Below are 26,026 nucleotides of genomic sequence, written 5' to 3' on the forward strand. Positions count from 1 at the left end.
AGAGAGAAGCATGCGCGGAGGCACAAATCGAAGCTTGAGGTAGCAGAAGAAAAGGAGGAGGAGGAGTGGACGGCAAGTCTAAGACGGGAAGGGAGACGTGAGCAAATGAACATAGAAGGAATATACCCGCAGCAGGAACTACACATAGCAGACGAATTAATGGAACATTTGTTAACCCATACGGGTCGAGACCCAAAACCAGGATAGAAACCAAACACGCCAGTAGTGACTGCGCAGCCCCAACCAGTAGCTCTCATACCCCCTCCCGCAGCCCAAGCACTTCCCCTCACGCAAGCATTAACCCACGCCCCACCCACAGCTCGAGCCATCCCACAAGCGCAGACCACAGACGCGCAATTCCCCAGCACCCAGGAATGCCTTTCACAGATACCACCTGTGTCACTTGTCCCATCCGCACCTCCCGCTCCAGAGACAGATTCAGCACCATCCGCCCCTCCCGAAGTCGAAATTGAGACCAGGGAGGCGAGAGGCGGGGCTGAAGGAACAGGATTTGGACGGGTAAATCGCAGCGCGATCAGCAAAGAAAGAAAGATTGAATTACAGCAAGAGGCAGAAATGTACATAGAAGGAAATGATGGGACGGCAGCATTGGCCTCATTATATGTGTACCGAAGAAGCAACGAGAGACAGGTAGTGTTGGGATCCATGGGGGAATTTTTGGTGTGAGAATGGAAAAAGATACTTGGGAATTTACCACCACAACGATTGTTAGATTTCAATAAATTAGCACGCAGTGAGCAAAGAGATGAGGATGTAAGAAAACAGAAAGAGACAACGATCCTGAAAAAGAAAGAAACTGTTGCCAGTCCACTGCCACAGCATCAGCCTGAGCGAGAAGTGAAAGTTGAAACAAAGCCTAAGCGAGAAGTGAAACTCGAAACAGAGCCTGAGGAGGCTGCCAGGAAGGGGAAAGGGCGAAAAATGCCCCAACGTTGATCAGCAGAAACATCACTGCCGAGCGACACAAACTCAGCATTACAAACACAAGAAGAAACAACGCGTGTACCCCTTTTGTGCCCACCAGCTTCTGCAAACGCACCAAAGCCAAAGAAAGAAACTACATCATTGCCACGGCGCTCATCGCTATCCATCATTGCGCCGCAGGCTGACACTGAGCCTGATACTGGAAGTGCATCGGCACTGTTTACAGATCACACAATACCAGGAGTGAAACGATATGATCTGCGGCCTCGACAGGCAAAGTGTTCCACAGATCATTGGTGCTTTTCTTTTGCCTTTGGTTCCACTCACGGACGGAGTAGGAACCAGTGGCGTAGAGGAGAGAAGTGTGAGAGTTGTGCAAGTCGGACAATTCAAGACTCACGGCTCCATGGTGCGCTTATAATAAAGTACATGTGTCAGGAGCCAGAGCAGGACAAGCTGGACGCACATAGGTACTAAGGCTGATAGAGTACATGTGTCCTAAGCCAGAGCAGGAAAAGCAGCGCGATCAGCAAAGAAAGAAAGATTGAATTACAGCAAGAGGCAGAAATGTACATAGAAGGAAATGATGGGACGGCAGCATTGGCCTCATTATATGTGTACCGAAGAAGCAACGAGAGACAGGTAGTGTTGGGATCCATGGGGGAATTTTTGGTGTGAGAATGGAAAAAGATACTTGGGAATTTACCACCACAACGATTGTTAGATTTCAATAAATTAGCACGCAGTGAGCAAAGAGATGAGGATGTAAGAAAACATGTGTACGAACTCATTGAACTGAAAAATGAAATGGAAGATAGATATGCTGAAATGTTTGCTACACCTGAATATAGTCAGGAGTGTATTAAGAAAGGTAGGAAGGAGGCGTTGAGGTTGTATATGCAAAAATCATGGCCGACAGTTTTTCCAGGTGGTGCAAAGCATTTGCCGGCACCGGGACAAATAAGTGATAAACAAGATTGCAGGCATGGGTGGGGGAAGCAATGTGATGGATGTCGAACAAAAGAACGTCAGTGAAGGAAGTAAGTGAGATGTGTAATGGGTACCCATTGGAGATGAGAAAAGAAGCGATGCGAACGATAGTAGGGGTGTTACTGCAGCAGGTAATTGGATACAATAGAGGTAGAGGAAATGCACAAGGCAGGGGAAATTTGAATAATATGCACGGGGTGTCATTGGGATTAAATCAATGTGCGTACTGTAAAGAGGAAGGACACTGGTGAGCGCAATGCCCGCATCTACAGAATAGAGGTGGGTTTGGCCAGAGAAGGCCTCATAGAGGACATCAGGGGTCAAATGGTCCATGCAGAAATAGCATAGAGCAGCAACAGGGATATACCCATGCAGGTACTCAAAACCAATCCTATGGTCAAAACCAAGCTCAACAGAACTAGGCATTGAACCAAAGTGTTCCGAACCAAAATCAGGGCGGGCAGGGCCAACAGAGAAATGATCAGAGTGGCGGACAACGAGGGGGAAATGGGAATATTTTTGATACACAGCCAAACACGAATTATAGTAGCAGCGGTGACTACACATCGGACGATGTGTTATTTTCGCAATAGGACAGCCCACGGCAGGGGTTGGAACCAGTGTCTATTCCCGTGAATCGGAGAGGACCGTACGTAGAAATGAGAGTGGGGAATAAGGAGCACCGTTTCCTTGTAGATACAGGGGCACAGAAGTGTTCGATAGACCACCACTTGGTTCCGGAGATCCCACTGTCGGGGCAAAAGAATGTTTCTGTAGGGTTTGCAGGTACACCAGTAATTAACCCCATGTCCGAAGCTGTCCCAATTACAATAGGACCATTTACGGAACAGTATCCATTTCTTCTGACAGAAAATTGTGGGGAGAACTTGCTAGGATTAAATTTGGTGAGAAAATTGGGGGCAGTTATACATTGTACGGCAGATGGGGTGTTCCTCACGATTTGGCCTCACGATGCACCGGTGACGGAATTTATGTCAAAAGCGTTACCAGAAGAGCTAAGTAGAGTACCAACCTGTCTGTCGGCAATGCATGATAACGATGTAGGATGCTTGAAAATAGAGCCAGCAAAAATAACTTTGAAAGAAGGTGTTACATTACCACGAATTCCCCAGTATAAAATTTCTGTTGAAGGTGAGAAGGGATTAAAGAGTATTGTTACTGACCTGGTGAGATTGGGGGTGGTTGAAGAAATTGCAGGCAGCACATGCAACAGCCTGATTCTTCCAATTTACAAGAAAGGAGGCAATGAAGTACCATATCATTTCATAATTGATCTGCGCGCATTGAACAAAGTGGTAGACCAACAATTCCCTTTGGTCCCAGATGTCACAACAATACTGACAATGATACCGGCCACTGTAGAATACTTTAGTGTAGTTGATTTGAAGAACGCGTTCTTTAGCATTCCACTGGATAAAAGCAGTAGATATCTGTTTGCGTTCACTCTAGGAGGTCGATCATTCACATTCACACGCATTCCACAAGGATACACAGAAAGCCCGAGCATTTACAGCAGAGCGCTAAAAGAGCAGCTAGACATGCTAGAACTACCTGAAGGTTGCGTACTCTTGCAGTACATAGATGACTTGTTACTAGCTGCTGACACAAAAGAGATCTGCAAAGAAAATACTATACTACTATTGACACGCCTAGCGACCCATGGTCACAAGGCAAGTTTGAAGAAATTCCAGTATAATCAAAAGGAGGTGTCTTATTTGGGTTACCTACTTTCGAAAGAAGGGAGAAGATTAACACCAGAACGCATAGAAAGTATTTCTAGTATGCCTATTCCAAAAACTCAAAAAGGAGTGAGAGCTGTAATAGGCATGGCCTCCTATTGTCGGCAGTGGATCAATAATTTTGTGTTGATTGTGAAGCCGATGATAAAATTAACTAAAAAGGATGCAGTGATGCCTTTACAGTGTGATGAGGAATGTCAGAAAGCGTTTGAGCAATTGAAAGCTGCATTGTGTGCTGCGCCAGTTTTAGGCACTCCTAACTATAAAAAGATCTTTAGACTATTTGTGAGCGAGAGTGAAGGATGTGCATTGGCGGTTTTGACACAGGAACAAGGTGGAAGAAATAGGCCCTGCTGCTATTATTCTTCCACGCTGGACCCTGTAGCGCGCACTACCAAAATGTTTGCGATCTGTTGCAGCGGCTGCTGCGTCAGTGAAACAAACGGAAGGAATGGTATTGGGGCATACTTTAATTCTGATGGTGCCACATGCCATAGACGTTCTATTAAACAGAACACAGCCGCAACACCTCACCTCTGCTAGACTAACAAGATATGAGCTCATCTTGTTTGCACCCCACATCCAAATTATGAGGTGTAGCGCATTGAATCCTGCAGAATTAATGCCACTGCCCATAGCAGAAATTGGTGACAACGAATCACCACCCCATGATTGTTTAATGGTCACTGAAGAAGAAACAAAGGGAAGAGTTGACTTGAGCAACATCCCACAGAAAGAGCCAGATGGGGAGTTGTTTTGTGACGGCTCTTGTTTTAAATTACCTGATGGCACATCAACGGCCGCATATGCAATTACTACCCTAGAGAGTGTCGTAGAAAGCAGAAGAATCCCCTACAATTCGGCACAAGCCGCAGAAATAATAGCATTGACCCGAGCCTGTGAACTCTCTGAGAATTTGAACGTGAATATTTATACTGACAGCCAGTACGCCTTTGGCGTGGTTCATAACTTTGGCTGACTCTGGGCTGAGAGGGGCTTCTTGACATCACATGGGGCCAGGATTCAGCATGCCCCTTTGATTGTATGATTGTTGTCTGCACTCACGTTTCCAAAGCGCTTAGCTATAGTAAAATGTGAGGCGCATAAAAAGTAACATGCAAAGTGGGAGAGGGAAACGCATTTGCAGACAGGATTGCGAAACAAACAGCCACTGATTTGAGTACTAGAATGATGACAGTACAAACAGAGGAAGTACCTTGGATGATAGAGAATGGAGTTGCCACAGTCAAAGAAATGCAGGCTGAGGCCACGACCGAAGAGATTCAGGGGTAGGCTGAGGGCTCTGCTGAGTTAGATTTGGAAGGATGTTGGGTGGACAAAGAGACCAAGAACTGGATGTTGCCAAATTGTTACGTAACCGCAATGGTTACAATGGCGCATAGCCCTACCCACATTTGCGCAAAGAAAATGGTACAGCATTTATCCAAGTATGGAAAAATGAGCACATAAAAAGAATGCAGAAAGGCTAGTGCAGAATTATATTACGTGCCTGCAACACAATGTAGGGAAGGGAACCGTGACTCCAGTAGGTAGTTTAGGCCCACCCTCTATGCCATTCGAGGTGATCCATTTTGATTTCATAGAAATGGAAAGGTGCCAGAACTACAAATATGTGTTAGTGGTGATTTGTGCATTTAGCAAGTGGGTGGAGGCATATCATTTAAAAGACTGTACTGCCATGTCAACGGCAAAAGTAATGTTGAAGGAGTATTTCTCCCGGTTCGGGCTATCCCGTGTCCTGTAGTCAGATGACGGCCCACATTTTGTGGGCGCAGTAGTACTACAGATCTGTGCAGGTCTACAGATAGAGAAACGATTCCACAGTTCCAGGCATCCGAGTTCCGCCGGACTTGTTGAGAGACATAACGGTATCTTAAAGTCAAAGATAGCTAAGATTTGTGCTGGGAGCAAGTTGAGTTGGGTGGATGCATTACCCCTAGTGCTATTATGCATGCGCACGTCCATGCAGGCTAAAACTGGGCTCTCTCCCTATGAAATTATCATGGGGAGACGAGCAAATGTATGGTGCGCACCGCAGCCCAAAAGATTATGTGAGGTCGAGCATCCTGTGTTAAGCACGCACTGTGGCCTTTTAATGCAGAAATTGCGTTTGATTCATCAGCAGGTGCAGGAGGTGTTACCAGTGCGAGACACCGGACCGGGGCATGCGCTGGAGCCTGGAAGCTGGGTCCTGATTAAGAACTTTGAGCGGAAGACAGCATTAGCACACAGGTGGCGCGGCCCCTATCAAGTGTTGCTGGTGACGCAGACGGCCATATGGGTAGACGGCCGCAAGGCCTGGATTCATGCTACCCATGCCAAAAGGCTCCCAGTTTCACTGAAAACTTTGCCCGATTCAGACGACCAGAAAGAGACAACGGTCCTGAAAAAGAAAGAAACTGTTGCCAGTCCACTGCCACAGCATCAGCCTGAGCGAGAAGTGAAAGTTGAAACAAAGCCTAAGCGAGAAGTGAAACTCGAAACAGAGCCTGAGGAGGCTGCCAGGAAGGGGAAAGGGCGAAAAATGCCCCAACGTTGATCAGCAGAAACATCACTGCCGAGCGACACAAACTCAGCATTACAAACACAAGAAGAAACAACGCGTGTACCCCTTTGGTGCCCACCAGCTTCTGCAAACGCACCAAAGCCAAAGAAAGAAACTACATCATTGCCACGGCGCTCATCGCTACCCATCATTGCGCCGCAGGCTGACACTGAGCCTGATACTGGAAGTGCATCGGCACTGTTTACAGATCACACAATACCAGGAGTGAAACAATATGATCTGCGGCCTCGACAGGCAAAGTGTTCCACAGATCATTGGTGCTTTTCTTTTGCCTTTGGTTCCACTCACGGACGGAGTAGGAACCAGTGGCGTAGAGGAGAGAAGTGTGAGAGTTGTGCAAGTCGTACAATTCAAGACTCACGGCTCCATGGTGCGCTTATAATAAAGTACATGTGTCAGGAGCCAGAGCAGGACAAGCTGGACGCATATAGGTACTAAGGCTGATAGAGTACATGTGTCCTAAGCCAGAGCAGGAAAAGCTGGATGCACATAGTACTCTGTCAATAAAGAACTGTTCAGAAATCGTCTGAGCAGTGGGAGAAAGAACAACTAATCTTGCTCGGAGGGGATAAGTGGTCTAGGCTGTGAAAGGGTTGGCAGAATTGAACTGTGACATTTTCATTGAACTTTTTGCATCAAGAACGAGAGACCTTTGCGATGAACTTTGCCAGCAAGAAGAAGGACAATGAAGAACAAATGAAGACCGGTTTCAGCCTCCTCCTGCACCCCTGCTGAAAAGATGATAGTTTTACAGACTGTAAATTTAGGAAAAAAGCATGGTAAAAGGAATAAGGTACTGATTTGGACATTGGTCCTGTGTTCTCTAAGTATGGTAGTACAAACAATAATAGCTATTACACTATGGTTCCTGGAGTCCGCGCACCCATTAGAAACACTTTTGCTAAACGCAGCTACTGAGAGCCCGGTTCATGTAATCACTGGTACTTTGTCCCCAATGGAAGAAAGACATAGAGAAGGATATGACAACAATACATTGTTGCTCATCATGAACATGACCCATGCGGTTTTAAAGAAAAAAGATTGCTGGGTTTGTGCCCATTTACCACAGCACGGTGGGAAAGGGATAGGCTGGTATGTACAACCGTTATCATTGGTTATTCATGTGAAGTATCGTTGAGTGCAATGTTCTTTGGGAAATGGAACAAGAGTAATACGGGTCAGCTAGACGAGACCAATATGAATGAATTCGAGGAAGTGATCATGAGACCTGTGGGTTGTTCCATATTCCACAAAGCTCGCGTGTTATCACCAGATCCCATGAGGAAAAATACACGAAAGACAACAAGACTAGATAGATTACATAGGTAGAATAGACCGACCCCACCAGCAGACGAAACATCAGTAATGACATTCCGAATAAGGGATGAATGGAGTAAAGATGCTGTGCCCCCAGCCTATACAGTGGAGTATAGCCCCAAAACTGCTCCCCTATGTTTAAAGAAAAAAGGTTCCTATAAAGTAGGAATGTTTAGCAGCTGCCTGAACACAGTGGTTTTAAAGCACGAAATAGAACCCGTGTACGTAGGGGACCCTGTTTACTTTATATTTGGGGAAAAAGCATATCCATGGTTACCTAGGAACTGGGGAGGTACGTGTTACTTGGGTCTATTATTCCCAGGAGTGTTCCTCTTAGAAACTGCAGAAGTAGTGAGGCGATTAAAAGGTAGAACCCGAAGGAGTAGTGAAGATGGAATGATAGCAATGGATGTAGCCAAATCGTTTATACCATTCTTGGCCCAAATAGAAAATTCCTATAACATAAGGAAACTGTCCAGAATACAAAAAAAATACAATAGATACAACAACGGATATCTTGTACAACATGACGTTGGAAGAAAAAGGAATTAGGCTAATGGCACTACAGAACAGAATGGCTCTTGATATAATATTAGTTGATCGTGGGGGAGTTTGCAAAATCGTAAAAACTGCATGCTGTGTGTTTATAGATGATTACTCCCCTACGATATTTAAAGCAATCCGGAAATTACATGTCCTAAGTTCCACACTCTCTACTGAAGAAGGGGGTTGGGGGATAGGATCCTGGTTTTGGGGACTATTGCGGTCCTGGGGGTGGAAGCTAATTTCGATACAAGTGGTGGTATTTGGCATATTCATAACATGTTGCTGTTGCATACAATGCCTACCAATAGTTTGCACTGAGATAACTGAGGGATGTACTAAGGGATGTATGCACATGGTGTCGAGAGGAAAACAAACGCATGACCGAAATAGCAGAGACACTGATGAAACAAAAACAATAAAACAATTCATGGCTATAGACATTAATGATGAAGATGATGCTTATGATAACATGAAAGGTTTCGACATAGATACCCCAGACCTATCCTCATCAGAGGAGGATACAATGAATGAATAAAACGTTTGGCATACGGCCAAAAGGAGGGTTTGTCAATCTGGAAAAATGAATACCCTTCATTTGGATGATAGACGTATCTTGATGGCCGAAGGCCAACCGTCTTATGCACAGAATTATAGAAATACATACTGCTATGCTTGACCAACAAGCGGCCATTTTAAAACGTAGCAAGAATCGCCATTTTGCTTGTTAACGATTGCTCATTGCTTTCTGTCTAAACTGCTTTGCCGCTTGCAATTCTTGCGAATTCTGCTTACTCTGCTCAACTGTTAACATTGTTGTCTGAATATGAAAGGGCAAGGCCGCAGGACTGAGGAGTTCGTTGAAAACTCCTCATGAGCAGCCCAGAAAGGAATGCCCACGCTCCCTCTCTGTAGCCTTGAGGGAGAGTTGCAGGGCATTTAATCATTTCACAGCTGCCAGCCAGTCTCGTACTGTGGTAGAATATGTTAGAATAAAGCAGCTAAAGGCTTGAATTATGCTCTTCTTATGGCCCCCCTTCACAAAACCCTTTAGAGCGTGTCGGCTCCCAGGACACGAATAGCACCTCATAGATAGCAAAGCTTGGACTGTGACTCTTCCCCCGTGTGCAGCTTGCTTCCAAGAACAGAAGCACCATGTTCTGTTCAACAACTGGAGATGCCTCTGCACTTTCTAAATTGCACATTGTTACTAGAATAGACATCGAAAGTGTCATAATTGTCATACTCGTCGGAAATGTCCATCATCATCCCGAGTTCCAAGAGGGGGGTCTTAAACATGACATAGCTGATTATATGATATGCATTTTGTATATATGTAACTGATGTACGTAATTCGCTCTCTTGCGTCCCTCGAGGTCTAGAGAATACACGTCGCGGGGCGTGAGACCATAGTTGGCCAATTGGGACTAATTTGCTTGCAATAAACCCTAGCATTGGGAATTTGAACCTTGTGTCTGGCGCATCCTTTCGTGTATGGTTATTGCCTTGTTTCCACATCGCGAGGGACCCCTAAGAGCCCCTTTCAGTTTGGTTGGCATTAATACATTAATACAATGCTTTGTGAATGGAAGTGGATAGCGGTGCCAAATACTGTGGTATGTTTGTGCATTATGTTAAGTGGAACATGTGTGCTTGCATCCCTGCTTTATGATGCAGCGGTTGGGTAGAAGTGCTGTTCCCATGTTGCCTTTGTGAATTCTGGCACATGGCTACATGTTCGCCTGCATGGCTCTGTTATGTTGTGGTGGGTGTGGGCAAGGCCTAGACTGTTGGGTGCATGGCCGAAGGCCGTAGGCCGTAGGCTATGCACCCAACAGTCTAGGCCTAGGTCTTCACCACAGCCACCACACCATAATGCAGCAATGCAGTTATAACTCTGCATGTCTTCGAAGGTGGGGACCTTTACAGAATGGTTGTGGAGGACATTGTACACTTGGTAGAACAGCAGAGTGAGTTGCTATGTGTACATTAGCATATGATGTAGGTCATTGCACGTGTTGCACATTAGGGAGTCACATGTGACCATTTGCGTTTGCCTATGTGACCATTTGCGTTTGCTAGGTTTGGAAGACCCTTCAACTGTTGTGTTGGATGCATGGCTGGAGCCCTTGCACCGACAAGTATGTCCACTGGTTGCAATTAGGTTTGACATTGTTGCTTTGTGTGTGTGGTTTGGCTGCATTGCATACATTGTTGGTTCCATGAGTGTGGTGATTGTTAGAAACTCTTACAGTTGTCGGTGCATGGCTGGAGATGCTGCAGTGAGCAGTCCTGCAACATGTCCAGTGGGTGAAGTGTTGGAGTACTCGCCGTATAGAAGAGGGTACGGTTGAAGCAGATGCAATATGTGCTTGGGAAGTTTGCATTGAGCAGATTAGTGAGTGTTGTACTGCACTCTGCACTATTGCTTGTATGCAGTTACATCTTACAGTTGTCGCTGCATGGGTGGAGATGCTGCAGTGAGCAGTGCTGCAGCGTGTCCACTGGGTGCAGTGTTGGAATAGTGTCCATACTGGTTCTTATATGTGCTTGGGTAGTCTGTATTGCACAGATTAGTAAGTGTTGTCGTGCTCTATGCAGTTTTGGTTCTATGCACTTACTATGGTGTTGGGAGCAGGACAAATGTTGTCAAGATTTTGTTGTTTGGTTGGCAGTAATAGAATGCTTTGTGAATGGAAGTGGGCAGGGGTGCTAAACAATGTGGTATATTTGTGGATGATGATAACTGGAACATGTTTGCATGCATCGCTGTATTATGGGGCGGCGTATGGGTAGAAGTGCCTATGTTGTCTTGTGAATTCTGGAACCTGGCTACATGTTTGCCTGCATGGCTCTGTTATGTTGTGGTGGGTGTGGGCAATGCCTAGACTGTTGGGTGCATGGCCAAAGGCCGTAGAATGTAGGCCATGCACCCAACAGCCTAGCCCTTCACCACAGCCACTACAACACAATGCAGGCATGCAGTTGTAACTCTGCATGTATTTGAAGTGGTGACTTTTACACAATGGTTGTGGAGGACATTGTAGACCTGGTAGAACAGCAGAAGTGAGCTGCTACGTGTAGATTAGCATATGGTGTAGATCATTGCACCTGTTGCACAATAGGAGGCCACATGTGACCATTTGTGTTTGTTATGGTTATGCCCTTATAAGACCCTTACTTTAGGAAGTGCTTTAAGATATTGCGGCATGAAAGGAAGTGCTCAGCAGCACACATGCAAAATATGGCCAATGTACACAGGCACCTACATACCGTTCAGCACAGCCAACAGAACGTTATGCAGCCATGCATACAAATATGTGGCCAGGGTGAACGGTGGCAGGCTCAATTGCAGATGAGGAGTGCATTGCACATGACATGAGCATTTAAACATAGGGTGTACTATGGTGTGTTCTCTGTGGTGATGGCCTAGTGCCTTGGCTGCATGGCTGGAGTGGAAAAGGAAGAAGGACTATCCCTGCTTTATTGGGGCGTGGCCCTCACTGTAGCTGGGAAAGCACACATGCCATATCACAAGAGCAAAAACAAAAAAGGTTCTTTGTAAGCACGTAAAAAATATAATTAAAAAAACATCTTTTCTGAGGGACAAATAAAGACCCAATCCCCTAACTTATTTCACACTTCTTCCCCCAAGCTCCCCTTCCTAGCACGAAAACTCCCCCGATTCCGCAGTAGTTTCAGGATTAAACGTGCCACATCCGGCCCTTTTCAGGATGGTAGCCATGGAAATAGGACTGTGGAGGCAAATGGATTGCTCAATAAGGTTTGTGGTTGTGGTACGTATGGAAAAACTGTGGCAGAAGCTCTCTTTGTACAGAGAAATGCAAAAGACTGGGGGTAATTCATAGAATTCAGTGCACAAGTGGCGCACCTGGCTGGCGCACAGTGTGCGCGTGCAACAGTCTGCGCCAGTCGCGTGCGTCAAAATCCATTTCCGCGCACAGCATATTCATGGATTTCAACATCCATTACCAGCTGTGGCGCAGAGTGGCGCAGCGACCCTGCAGCAGCGCCAGTTCCCTCCCAGTCCGCCATGCACAGCGCACAAATCCCGTACATGGCGCACAGGCCAGTGGACCAGCATACAGCCCCCCAACCATGAAAACACCTGTAAAACTCCCTGCGCACCCCTCTGAATACATGTGCACCCCTGCGCGGGGAGTTTCACACACGCGATTGGCCCTGTGCGAGCAGGATACGTGTATTACTGGGGTTCGCGGGGAGTTTCACACGCAATTGGCCATGTGCGAGTGGGGTACGTCTATCACTGGGGTTCGCGGGGAGTTTCACACGCGATTGGCCCTGTGCGAGCGGGGTACGTGTATTACTGGGGTTCGCAGGGAGTTTCACACGTGATTGGGCCTGTGCGAGCGGGGTATGTGTATCACTGGGGTTCGCGGGGAGTTTCACACGCGATTGGGCCGGTGCGAGCGGGGTACATGTATCACTGGGGTTCGCGTGGAGTTTCACATGCGATTGGCCCTGTGTGAGCGGGGTACGTGTATTACTGGGGTTCGCAGGGAGTTTCACACGCGATTGGGCCTGTGTGAGTGGGGTACATGTATTACTGGGGTTCACAGAAGTTTCACACGCGATTGGGCCTGTGCGAGCAGGGTACGTGTATCACTGGGGTTCTCAGGGAGTTTCACACGCGATTGGGCCTGTGCGAGCAGGTTACTGTTAGGAAAGATTTCGTAATTGTAGGTAATTTTCCTTCCATGTGGCAACCCCTAAACTTTTTGCTGTTGTTTTTCACCTTGTTCTCGACTTTGCCAGAGAAGTGCAGCCTTCTGCCGCACTCCTCTGGGCTTTCGCTCCTTTCTTACGGGGAAACTGACATGCCCTTAAGACAGTCAGTACCGGGAAATGCTGTTTTCCGTAGTTTCTTTTATCATGTTGCTGCTTTCGTGCAACATGACACAAGAGGGCACTGTAAGCTAAGTTACTGCTCTCTTGGGTCTCTAGCCTTCTACAGGCCCTAGATACTCGTTTAGGATTGTAACTGATCGGTGAAAGTGATTCACGGATGCGAATGGTGGCAGCGATCGTTTCTTGTGTTTTGAGCTCCTTTTGGCGTTCTAAGCGCGTTTCTCGCGCTTAACCCAAAATGGTGGCCTGGCTCCAAAAATGGCCAGACCACGAGGCTCCTTTGTCCTGTCCGCTGACCGTCTTGCTCCCTTCACCTTCCCCAGGTCGAGCCGACCTGGGGCCTTCCTTATTTGGGCATGTACTTTCCCGCGAAACACTGATGCTTTCGCGGGCTTCTACATGTCTTCTGTGTGCCTCCAGGATGTGGGCTGGGATGTCTGGTCCCAATACACATCCTGGGTGCCAGAGAGTTTTGGGTGGTGTGAATGCCTGGGACCACCGTGGTCCGTGATAGGTCCACGTATGGTGTGAGTGTTGATGAGCGGATCTCCCATTGGGTCCCCTCCGTTTTGGCGCAAAGGGAACCTTGGATAAGAGGGGGCTGGAAACACCACTACCATGTCGATCTCCTGAGTTCTCACGAACGAAGGAATACAGGAGCCAAGTATCCTGCAACCAAGAGGCTGAACCGAGGAATCGCTGGTGACCCGCTGAAGGACTGCTCCTCTGCACTGCTGTCACCTTGTGAAACCCTTTTCACCTTTGATCGAACCAGAAGGCCTGTACTGGTACTTCGACCCTTGGAATAGCGGGGACAGCTATTCTCGGCATCTTCACCATCTCCTGCTAGTAAGCCTTCTGAAGCGTCTCTGGGCCATCCAGCAGACTGACCAGCCTACACAGGAGTCTTGCTCTGTAACCGCCGCCAGGTTGTGTAGTATTTCGAGTCCTTGTCAATCTCACACGCTTCGTACACTTGGCGTTCCCAGGTCTGAAGTGAGTAGTGTACATTTGGCTCAGATACACACGGCCGCTCCGTTGCCCTGCTGTGGTAACAAACTGTGCGGGTTCCTTCGTTTGGGACGTCTTTTACTCAACTCTGCTGCTGCAGACTCAACACGACGATGAGACGTCCCCTGCTCTTCTGAACCTGCCAGCGACTGAAACTGACGCGGAGAAGCCTGGGTCTGCTTGCATCGGGGACCGGTGAGTAGCATAGCTAGGAACTGGTCGCCCTCCTGCAGGAGCCCATAGCTTTTCCCCGCTGCGTCAAAACAGCACGCCTTTCCGTACTCGCGCTCTGCTTCTGCCCACAGTGGAGGCTGCGCTTGAGTTGCTGAACACTGTTCTTCTTCATTTGTGCACTAAACTGAACTGCCTGATTTCCCTCGAAGAGACTTCCCTTTTGCCCGTTGGCACCAGCGTGTGCAGGTACTTTTGAGCACAAGGCTCCACTCTTCGTAGGGCACGGACTTCCTTTTAGTTAGGTGCCTCTGAAGGCGGACTGGGTCTAAGCATTATTTTGCACTGCCTGTTTTCCTTCCCTTTTAGGTGGACTACACATTTCGTGCATCTAACGCTTGAGACTTGTATTTGTATATATATTGTATTGGTATGGTAGGTGTTGGTTTACTAGAGTTGTACTGTGATTTCTCGCTACGGTCATTGTTCTAAAGGCCTTGGAATAAATGTGTATATATTTTTAATATAACACCTGCTTGGAGTCATTTGTAAGTGTCCTTGCTTTGTGTGCTCATTGCGGGCTTTCAGTCACCCTCACCCCTCTTGAGACCTAGTCTTGACCGCCGCGATCGCTACCTTGATTAGGTTGGCCTTCTGAACTTCTGCGCCACCAGGACAGAGTTCAGAAATCCATCTTAAAAAATTGGTGTACAGCGGTGGGATAAGACTGAAGGTATCCAGTGTTACGCACAAACTAAGGCATTTCAAGTTATTCCTACCAGGACACGTAGTGAATTGTTGTAGTATAACTTTAAAAAGGCCATAGTCCTATCTAACAGTATGGAAACACATACCTTGTTAACTTTAAATGCTTCCAAATCAGAAACATTGAAAAAGATGTGTGCAGAGAGAGGTGTTTCCTCTCAAGGCACGAAATTGGATATGATCCAAAGAATCGTGGCGTGGCAAGAAGCGCAGGTTGACGCTTTAACTTCTGAGGACAGTGCAGAAGGAGGTGGGGCTGCTCTCACTGGTAGAACCGACGGTTCTGCCGCTGCACTGATCCATCGCGACCACGAGGACAGGGAGGATGAGATGTCTAATGTTTCCTCTGCCAGTGTTGATGGGGGGGCTATGCTTGAATTCAAGAAGCAAGAGCTGCAGTTTAGGCAGAAGGAGCTTGAATTCAGCATAGCCAAACTAAAAATCGAACAGGCAGAAAAACAGAAAGACAGGGATCACCAGTTGGAACTGGCCAAGCTTCAGGTTGAAAATGGGTCCAAGGGTCCTGGACATGGGTCTGGGGCCTCCTCTCATCCACGGTTTCCGAAAGATCTGCTCAGTGTGTATGAGGAAAGGAATGACATTATGCACTGGCTGAATGCGTTTGAGTATGCATGCGAAGTTCAACAAGTTGACAATGCTGATAAGATTGCCTGGTTACTCAGCAGACTGCCCCATTCTGGCTGTAGTGCCATTATGGAAATGTCGAAGGCTGAGCGAGCTGATTTCACAATGTTAAAGCAAACTCTCATTTTAAAGTTTGGGAAGACTCCGGCCCAATATTTGAAACGATTCAGGGAGTATAAGAAAAAGGAAGGTGGTACTTGGGTATCTTATGTCACTGAATTCTTGAAAAACTTAACTGGCTGGGTCGAAGGTTATAAGGTTTCTACCTTCAAAGGCATGATAAATCTTGTCATGCTGGAACACATTTTTGCATCTTCTTCCCCGGAGCTTAAGCAGCATTTGGCCGATTCGAAGGAGATAGATCCTAAGAAGCTAGCCATTGCAGCAGACTTATGGGTGTCACATCGAGTGTCCCATAAGGACAAAACTCATCCTGGTAAGCAGGAGGAAGGGAAAAAGTCCAAAGATAAGGAGGGTGGAGAATCTGATAAATCTTCTTCTCAAAAGGGCCACAAAAAGAAAAATAAGGGTAAGACACAAGAGAACTCACAGGGTAGTGGAGGTCAGCCTCCGAAACAGAACTCTGGTTACAATAAGCCTCCCTATGTAAACAGACCCAATGGATCTTGTTTTGTTTGTGGAGCAACTGACCACGTGAAGGGGGATCCCCGGTGTAAGGTTGGACCTTTGGGGGTCCACTCCGCTAATCTGGCCTTCTCCTCCTACGAGGAAGAAGAGATTACAGGAGCATCCTTCTCCTCAGACTCATTTCCCAGCGGGATAGAGGCTGAGGTAGTTTTAGTTTCCCTGGGTTCCTGGGAGCCTAAAGTCGCAGAGGCTTATACTAGGATTCCAGATAATACCAAGCACTACTTTAAAGACAGTGTGCTGATCAATGGAGTAGATACTCCAGCTCTTAGGGATAGTGGGTGCAGTCGAACTGTAGTGGATTCTACCTTGGTAGACTCAGAGGAAGTTGCCAGAGCTACTCTGATGCCCACTAAGTTGGCTGACGGCCCACTCCGTATGTTCCCAGTAATACCTGTAAATCTTACTTTAAATGGTACAGCAGTCAGGATTCCAGTGAGCATTCAGAGAAACGTCCCAGGAAAGGTCTTATTAGGTAATGATCTCAGAGCTTTAGGGCTCGTAGGAGACACTGCCGAAAGACCCTACACACGGTCTCAAGCACGGGCAGCATTGGCCAAGACCAATACGCCGCCCCAGCCGAAGGGGAAACCCAAGGCGAAAGGAGTAAACAAGTCAAGACGAGGGAAAGAGAATATTCCCCCGAGCTCGCCTACCACTGCGGTGGAGGAAGTTGGTCAATTGCCCGGGCCTGACGAGGAGGTGGCGATGCCTGAAGTATTTGACCCCAACGACCATCCTGAACTAAAAGACTTGTTAGTTGAAGGAGGTCCTGATAGGGACGAATTCAGTAAAGGCCAACGTGAGTGCCCATCTCTGGAAGGCCTAAGGAGACAGGCCTGCTTCCAGCTTGAGGGTGAACCTCCTGGGACGCATAGGATTTATTGGGAAGGTGGACTCCTGTATAGTGAGCCCACAGAGTCTACAGAAGGAGACCATAGGAGGTTGGTGGTTCCCCTTGCTGTTAGGCCCTTCCTCCTGCAGTTGGCGCATGAAGTGCCCCTTGCTGGTCACCTTGGTATTAAGAGGACCAAGCAAAGGTTATCCATGCACTTCTACTGGCCCAAGATGGGGGTGCAAGTAGAAAGTCACTGCAGGAGTTGTGCCTCCTGCCAGTTATCTGGTAAGGTTGGCTCGACAATCCAAGCTCCGTTGGTACCGCTCCCAGTTGTGGGGGTACCATTTGAAAGGGTAGGGATCGACCTCGTTGGTCCCCTTGACCCGCAAACATCCTCAGGCAATAGGTTTATCCTGGTGCTGGTCGACCAGGCAACCAGATATCCTGAGGCCATCCCATTGAAAACTGTAACTGCCAAGTCAGTTGCAAAAGCTTTACTTGGCATATTTACTAGGGTTGGCTTCCCTAAAGAAGTTGTGTCGGATCGTGGCAGCAACTTTATGTCGAAGTATATGCAGGCTATGTGGAAAGATTGTGGGGTCACCATCAAGTTCTCTTCTGCATACCACCCCCAGACCAATGGTCTGGTGGAACATTTCAACAGAACGTTAAAGAGCATGATTGGGGCTCTGGAAGAACCTCAGAGAAGAAAATGGGATCTTCTTTTACCATGCTTACTGTTTGCGTACCGAGAGGTACCACAGGAGGGTGTTGGCTTCAGCCCCTTCGAACTTCTGTTCGGTCATCCTGTACGGGGACCCTTAGCCATAGTCAAAGAGGGATGGGAGATGCCCACTCCCCCTGTTACTACCAACGTAGTTGATTATGTGCTAGGGCTCAGAAAACGGATGGTACTTCTGATGGGCTTGGCTAGTGATAAATTGAAGGCAGGACAAGCGCTGGTGAAACATTGGTACGACCAGAAAGCTTCCCTTGTCAACTTTACACTTGGTCAGCAAGTCCTGATCATGAATCCCATAAGCCTCGAGCTTTACAGGACAAATGGTCAGGCCCTTACACAGTGGTGGAGCCCCTGGCCTGGGTGAGGTTAACTATTTAGTGGACCTTAGAAGGCCTGGACAGGCTCCAAAAGTGTTTCACGTGAATAGGCTGAAGGCTTTCGTCCCAAGAGTCGAAATTGCAGCACTGCTACTGGCTTCAGATGTTGAGGAAGAGGAGTCTGAACCTCTCCCCGACCTGTTCCAAAGCGGTCCTTCAGATAGCTTCTTTGAGGATGTCCGAGTGGCCCCTCACCTGACTTCTGATCAGCAGGCTGAGGTGACAAGTTTGCTTAGGCAGTTTTCCCCCCTGTTTTCACAGTCGCCTGGTTTGACACCTTGGTGCAAACATAACATAGACACAGGAGACAGTGTACCTACCAAAAGTAGAGGATACAGGATGTCAGACAAAGTACGGTCTTATATTAAGACCGAGGTCAACAAAATGTTAGACCTTGGGGTGATTGAACCCTCTAGTAGTCCTTGGTCCAGCCCTGTGGTTTTGGTTCCAAAGGCAGGCACTTCTGAATTGAGGTTCTGCGTGGACTACAGGGCTCTGAATGCTGTCACCAAGACAGATGCACACCCCTTGCCTCGAACAGATGAGCTGGTGGATACTTTGGGTGCCTCCAAGTACCTCAGCACGTTTGACCTCACTTCTGGCTATTGGCAAATAGCTTTAGCAGAACATGCCAAGGAGAAGACAGCATTTTCTACTCCAGACGGCCTTTACCAATTCCGGGTAATGCTGTTCGGGTTGAAGAATGCACCTGCCACTTTCCAGAGGCTTGTGAATCATGTTTTGAATGGGTTGGACGAATTCTGTCTTGCATATCTGGACGATATAGCAGTTTTCAGTGCCACCTGGGAAGACCATGTGAAACACCTCGGGATTGTGCTCCAGGCTCTTTAGAAAGCACACTTGACCATAAAGGCTAGTAAATGCCAGATTGGACAAGGATCAGTGGTTTACCTTGGACATGAAGTAGGTGGAGGGAGGATACAGCCTCTTCCCAGTAAAGTACAAGCAGTACAAGTGTAACGCTCACCTGATTCCCGCAGAGGCGCCGGTCTTGACTGGGTGAATGCCGTATCTTCAAAGGTAATGTGTAACACACAGTTGGCTCTTTGGGCTGGACCTCTGTGCACTGTATGTCTGACTCGAAGAGTAAGATGTCTGCAGATAGAAAATATGGGATTAATGAACTGGGTTTATTGGGTGCCTCTCTCCTCTTCCCTTTCTCTTCTCCTCTAGAACCCCAAAGGTTAACGCCCTCACCTTAGGTAAGTGAACGCCAAGCTCTCCATCTGCCTCGGGGCAGGGTGCCGTAACCAGTTTCTTCACTGGATAAGGGTGCAGGCCATTTGACCTCAGAGGACTGCTGTCCGTCGTTAACTGCACGAACGGTAAGTTCTGGGCACTTCAAATGTCTTAAAAGTCTTTTGTAATGATATTTCTTGTTTTGCAGGGTTCCGGCGATGGCGGATGGCGGGCTGATGAGAGTTGAGGATCGAACCCGCGTGAGGAATAGAAGCGCCTGGAAGCACGTAAGTAAGCGCTTGTAGCCTGCTTCACGATGCGCACTAACTGTCCCTTTTATCTTGCAGGTACAAGTTCGGAGCTTTAGAGAAGCTGAAGGGTGCTGGAATACCCACTGGATTCGGCGTGGGAAGGAGTAATGGCACGTGAGTAATAAAGTTGCCCAATGTCTTTAAACGCACCTTCTTTTGTCTTTCAGATGCGGGATGCAGCGCCGAAGGCCTCCGGAGCGTGCGAAGAGCTGGTAAGCTTTTGTCTTTCAGATGCCGGAATGCAGTGCGAAGACCTCCGGAGCATGCGAAGAGTAGGTAAGCCTTTGTCTTTCAGACGCCGGAATGCAGCGCGAGGCGTTGGTGACAGCCGATGGACCAGGTAAGAGATGCGCTGCCACTGAAGACCGTAGTGCTAACCTGTTCTTTCTTTGTCTTTACAGGTGCTGCTGAAGACTGGATTCCAGGATGGTAAGCCTTTGTTCCCTTAGGCCCAGGATCAGAAGCAGAAGACACGATGAGCGTTCTGCTGCAGAGAATGCAGAATAACGCAAAGCAAGATTCATCCATCGGGTGTGGTTTAAATAGCCTCCTGTAGTGCTTAGGTGTCTCCTTCCACAGCCACGCCTAGGTAAGAAAAGAGTTCCTGCTTTCCAGAAGAGTTCCAGTGTTCTGAACCTAGGGAGTGGCTCCTGCCCCACCCAACAGGAAAATTAGTCCCAAACAGAAGAGGATCAGGGGTTCAACTGGCAGGTAAGTAAGCAGCATGGTCTGCTGCAGGTAAGTCCACCCAAGCATTATGAGCCCGGCGCTTCCAGCGCTGGGACTGGGCATCTTTATGAGCCTGGTGCCACTGGGGCCAGGACAGGGTCCAAAAGGTCCCAATTGGGACTGGCCGGCACTCGGAACCGGGGTTATGGGTCTGCTTCCAAGGGAGTCGGGCAAGTCCTGATCTTTTGGAAGCAGAGATCATGACAGCACCCCCCCTCAAGGCCCCTCCCAAACCGGGCTTCTCCGGGGGTTTGGGCTTGTTAGGAATGTTCGATGAAATCTTTTGATTAGACGAGGCGCGTGGACATATTCTGCAGGTTCCCAGGATCTTTCTTGGGGACCGTAGCCTTTCCAGTCAATCAGGTAAAATAGTTTAGATTTGGAGATCTTGGAATCCAGGATGCTTTTGACTTCAAACTCGAGTTCTCCATCAACTAGAATAGGTTTTGGAGATGTAGTTAGTCGGGTTTGAGGTTGCACAGGTTTTAATAGAGAGACGTGGAAGACCGGATGTATCTTCATGTGAGGGGGCAAGTCCAACTTGACCGCTACTGGATTTACTATGGTAGTGAAAGAATAGGGACCAAGGTATCTTGGGTTGAATGTGCGTGGTCCTTTTAGAGGTAGATATTTGGTGGATAACCAGACTTGATCTCCTACTTGATATTGGGGGGCTTCCTTCCGATGTTGGTCTGCTCCTTTCTTGTATTGTTCTTTAGCCCTTTGAAGGTGAGAAACGGCTTCCTTAAAGGCTTGGGTGATTGCAGAATGCAGGTGGTCTACTGCTGGTGTTCCAAGATCTTGGAGTGGATCCAACTCCGAGGTTCGAGGGTGACTACCATATAAAAGAAAAAACGGGGTCTTCACAGTTCCCGAGTGTACAGAGTTATTGTAGGCATATTCGGCTATCCAAAGGATATCTTTCCAAGTTTTTTCAGTTTGTTGTAGCATGCAGCGCAAATACTGTTCCAGAGTTTGATTGGTCCTCTCGGTTTGTCCGTCGGTTTGAGGGTGGTGGCTGGTCGAAAGTCTCACATCAATTTGAGCCGACCGACAGCAACTTCGCCAAAAATGAGAAATAAATTGACTACCTCGATCCGAAATTAGAACTGAAGGAAAACCGTGCAGTCGGACGATGTTTTCGAGAAATTCCCGGGCCAGAGTTGCTGCTGTTGGTAAGCCTTTGAGTGGAATGAAATGCGCCATCTTGGAGAATAGGTCCACGATTACTAGGATCGTATTGTATCCGGAGCATGGAGGTAGATCGGTGATGAAGTCCATAGAAAGCGTATGCCAAGGGCGAGGCGGGATGTCAATAGGGCGTAAGAGGCCGGCTGGTTTTTCCTTTTGACTCTTGTTTTGGGCGCATACTCCACAGGACATTATAAAGTCTCTGATATCTTTTTTCCAAGACGGCCACCAGAAGTAGCGCTTGATCTTTTCCGAGGTCTTGGTCATACCGGGATGTCCTTCCATTAAAGAATCGTGATAACAAGAGATTACCTTTTTCTGTAAATCTGTGCTGGGCAGGTATGACCGTTCTTTGAAATATAAAAGGTTTTCCTTCACCGTAAAGTCCTTTCCCATCAGATGCCAATTCTGTATGTCTGCTGGAGTTACCAGTAGCCTGGCTTTATCCTTAACTTCCTCTATGGATTGTGTGGCGATTACACCTAGAATTCTTTGTTCTGGAATGATAGGTACAGATTTAGGATTGATCAAATGTTCTTAGACTCCCATCCGAGAAAGGGCATCAGCTTTACCGTTTTTTGTACCTGGTCGATAGGTAATTATGAAGTCAAACTCGGCAAAGAATAGTACCCAACGGAGTTGCCTAGAGGATTGAGCTTTTGCGGTTTTCAAATGTTGCAGTTTTCGGTGATCTGTAATCACAGTAACAGTGTGTCGGGCCCCCAGAAGATAATGCCGCCAAGCTTTAAAGGCGGACTTGATAGCTAGATGTTCCTTATCAGTAATAGTGTAATTGATTTCAGGAGGCGAGAATTTGCGGGACCAAAATGCCACGGGATGCAACTGATTGGTTACTGGGTCCTTTTGTGATAGAACTGCCCCCATGGCAAGGCTCGAAGCATCAGTTTCAACGATGTAGGGGAGTTCTGGGCGAGGATGTTTTAAGATCGGTGCAGAGATAAATCTAGTCTTCAAATTCTGGAAAGCTTGTTCCGCCTCGGTAGACCATTCAAAACGTTTGTTTTTCTTTAACAAGGCGGTGATGGGCTGGACTATTCGAGAGAATTCGGGGATAAACCTGCGGTAAAAGTTAGCGAAGCCTAACATGCTTTGAACACCTTTTACGGAGGATGGCGATGGCCATTTGAGAATTGCATCGACCTTCTTTGAATCCATACGCACTCCGCTAGGTGATAATATGAATCCCAAGAATTCAACTTCAGTCACGTTGAAAACACATTTTTCCAACTTAGCGAAAAGTTTGTGTTGACGCAATCTCTCGAGGACCATTTTCACGTGTTTCCGATGTTCAGTTTCCGATGAAGAATAAACGAGGATGTCGTCAATGTAAACAACAACACACACATCTATGAGCTCTCTGAGGACATCGTTCATAAAATATTGAAAGGCGGCCGGGGCATTGTAAAGTCCGAAGGGCATGACCTGATATTCAAATAGCCCATACTTGGTGCGGAAGGCCGTCTTCCATTCATCGCCCTCTTTTACTCGTACCAAGTGGTAGGCTCCTCTAAGATCCAGCTTTGTATATATGCATGCTTTTCTGACTTGGTCCAGGAGTTCAGGGATCAAAGGTAACGGATATCTGTTCTTAACGGTGATCTGGTTCAGGGCGCGATAATCTATACAAGTTCTAAGGTCCCCTTCTTTTTTTGGAACGAAGAACAAAGCTGAGGAAGCAGGGGACTTGGAAGGACGAATAAACCCATTCGCTAGGTATTGATCCAGGTATTGTCGGAGGTGAAGATTTTCAGGCTCGGTGAGGGCATAAATTCTACTACAAGGAGGAGTAGATCCAGGTATCAGGTCTATCTGGCAGTCATAAGACCTATGAGGAGGTAAAGAGTTAGCCTGATCCTTCCGGAAAACATCTTGGAATTCTAGGTATTCAGGAGGTAACTGGGGAGCCTCCGAGGAAATTGCTGCCAGTGCAACACCAGGTGGAGGGTGACAAGTAGAGACACATTCTGGAAACTGAACCGTTCTTGCTCGCCAATCGATCTGAGGATTGTGCTTCTCTAACCAAGGAATTCCTAGAATAATCTGGAACTGAGGGGCCTTGATCACATCGAACACGATCTTCTCATGGTGTCCATCTTGACTTACTAGCGTCACTTCTTGGGTGGTATGCGTTACTGGTCCGGAGGCTATCTCCGTACCATCCACCGTAGTAATGATGTCCTTTACAGCCTTTGGACAAAGAGTCAGATTCATCCTCAAAACCATTTCATGATCCACATAATTGCCGATGGCACCGCTGTCGACGTAAGCTTCAATCGCATGTAATCGATCCGGATGTTCAGGGCTAATGAGGACCATAGGTATCACGAAATGCGAGGTCACGGAACTGGTTTTAACGCTCGGCAAGAGGACCTCTATTCTTGTCGGGCGAGGTCGTTTCCCTGCTCAGAGTTTGTGACCCTGGTAACTGCAGCTCCTACTGCCTTCTTGGCTGGTTTCACCGGACAGTCTCGAAGAAAGTGCCCCGAGTTTCCGCAATAGAGGCATAATTGCAGCTGTTTTCTCCTTTCCCGCTCCTTTTGTGTTAGTGGTCCTTTCAGGCCCCCTATTTGCATGGGTTCCCCGGAGTCTACTCCTTTGGTAGGAGTTGGTGGTTTGGAAAATACTCGAGCATCAAACTTGGAACGATCGGCCTTCCTGTTCTGCAGTCTGTGGTCAATTTGAACGACTAAGTCAATATAGTCCGAACAGTCTTGCGGGGGATTCACTACTTGGGCTAACACATCTTTGAGCTCTCCACGTAGACCTCTATAAAACAGCGTAATCCTTTTGTCCTCAGGCCATCGAGTTTCCACTATCAGTCTGTTGAAAGACGCAATATAAGCCAAACGGTCTTGATTACCCTGTCGCAATGAAAGGAGCTCATTGTCCAAGGCCTGCCCCTGTGAATGTCTTGCAAACAGTTTTTCCATACTGAGCTGGAAAGCTTGAAAATCATGGAGAACCGGATCATCTTGATTAACTAGAGGGATCGACCAGTCTGCCGCATTGCCACTAAGGTACGAAAGCACGAAAGCTACCTTAGCTTGATCAGTTGGAAAGGCTGCTGGCCGGCATAAGAAGTGCAACCGGCACTGATTAATAAATACTGCAAACCTCTTTGGGTCACCAGAAAATCGTTCGGGCGGAGCCAGAGGTACATTCCCAGGTAGGTTGATCTGCACTGGGTTCGTAGAGGATGTTGAAGGAAGATTTTCCCCTGATGCGGGTAACGGAGTTTGTCCGGCTTGTGACTGCAGCAATTGTCTAGCGAGATCGTCTGTTCGCTCCTTGGAAATGATCAGTTCCCTTCTTAGAGCATTCGTTTCCTGACGGGCTGCATGCACTTCTGCTCTTAGTTCCCCAAGTAACTGGGCTAGCTGGTCGGTATCCGAGGTTTCCATAGCGCCTGGGTGGGAGTTTTGCGGTAGGCTTTGCGTTCTGTAACGCTCACCTGATTCCCGCAGAGGCGCCGGTCTTGACTGGGTGATTGCCGTATCTTCAAAGGTGATGTGTAACACACGGTTGGCTCTTTGGGCTGGACCTCTGTGCACTGTATGTCTGACTCGAAGAGTAAGATGTCTGCAGATAGAAAATATGGGATTAATGAACTGGGTTTATTGGGTGCCTCTCTCCTCTTCCCTTTCTCTTCTCCTCTAGAACCCCAAAGGTTAACGCCCTCACCTTAGGTAAGTGAACGCCAAGCTCTCCATCTGCCTCGGGGCAGGGTGCCGTAACCAGTTTCTTCACTGGATAAGGGTGCAGGCCTCTTGACCTCAGAGGACTGCTGTCCGTCGTTAACTGCACGAACGGTAAGTTCTGGGCACTTCAAATGTCTTAAAAGTCTTTTGTAATGATATCTCTTGTTTTGCAGGGTTCCGGCGATGGCGGATGGCGGGCTGATGAGAGTTGAGGATCGAACCCGCGTGAGGAATAGAAGCGCCTGGAAGCACGTAAGTAAGCGCTTGTAGCCTGCTTCACGATGCGCACTAACTATCCCTTTTATCTTGCAGGTACAAGTTCGGAGCTTTAGAGAAGCTGAAGGGTGCTGGAATACCCACTGGATTCGGCGTGGGAAGGAGTAATGGCACGTGAGTAATAAAGTTGCCCAATGTCTTTAAACGCACCTTCTTTTGTCTTTCAGATGCGGGATGCAGCGCGAAGGCCTCCGGAGCGTGCGAAGAGCTGGTAAGCTTTTGTATTTCAGATGCCGGAATGCAGTGCGAAGACCTCCGGAGCATGCGAAGAGTAGGTAAGCCTTTGTCTTTCAGATGCCGGAATGCAGCGCGAGGCGTTGGTGACAGCCGATGGACCAGGTAAGAGATGCGCTGCCACTGAAGACCGTAGT

The 26,026-nt window shown here is 47.7% G+C and overlaps 1 protein-coding gene across 1 annotated transcript in view; it reads right to left on the reverse strand.

Moving 5' to 3' along the window:
* Window positions 1-26,026, reverse strand: part of RGS11 (regulator of G protein signaling 11) — a 4,320,935-nt gene that overhangs the window by 1,566,222 nt on the left and 2,728,687 nt on the right. The window lies entirely within an intron of this gene.

This window comes from Ambystoma mexicanum, chromosome 2q (genome assembly GCF_040938575.1).
Source record: "Ambystoma mexicanum isolate Mex_15411 chromosome 2q, UKY_AmexF1_1, whole genome shotgun sequence".
Taxonomy (NCBI): Eukaryota; Metazoa; Chordata; class Amphibia; order Caudata; family Ambystomatidae; genus Ambystoma; species Ambystoma mexicanum.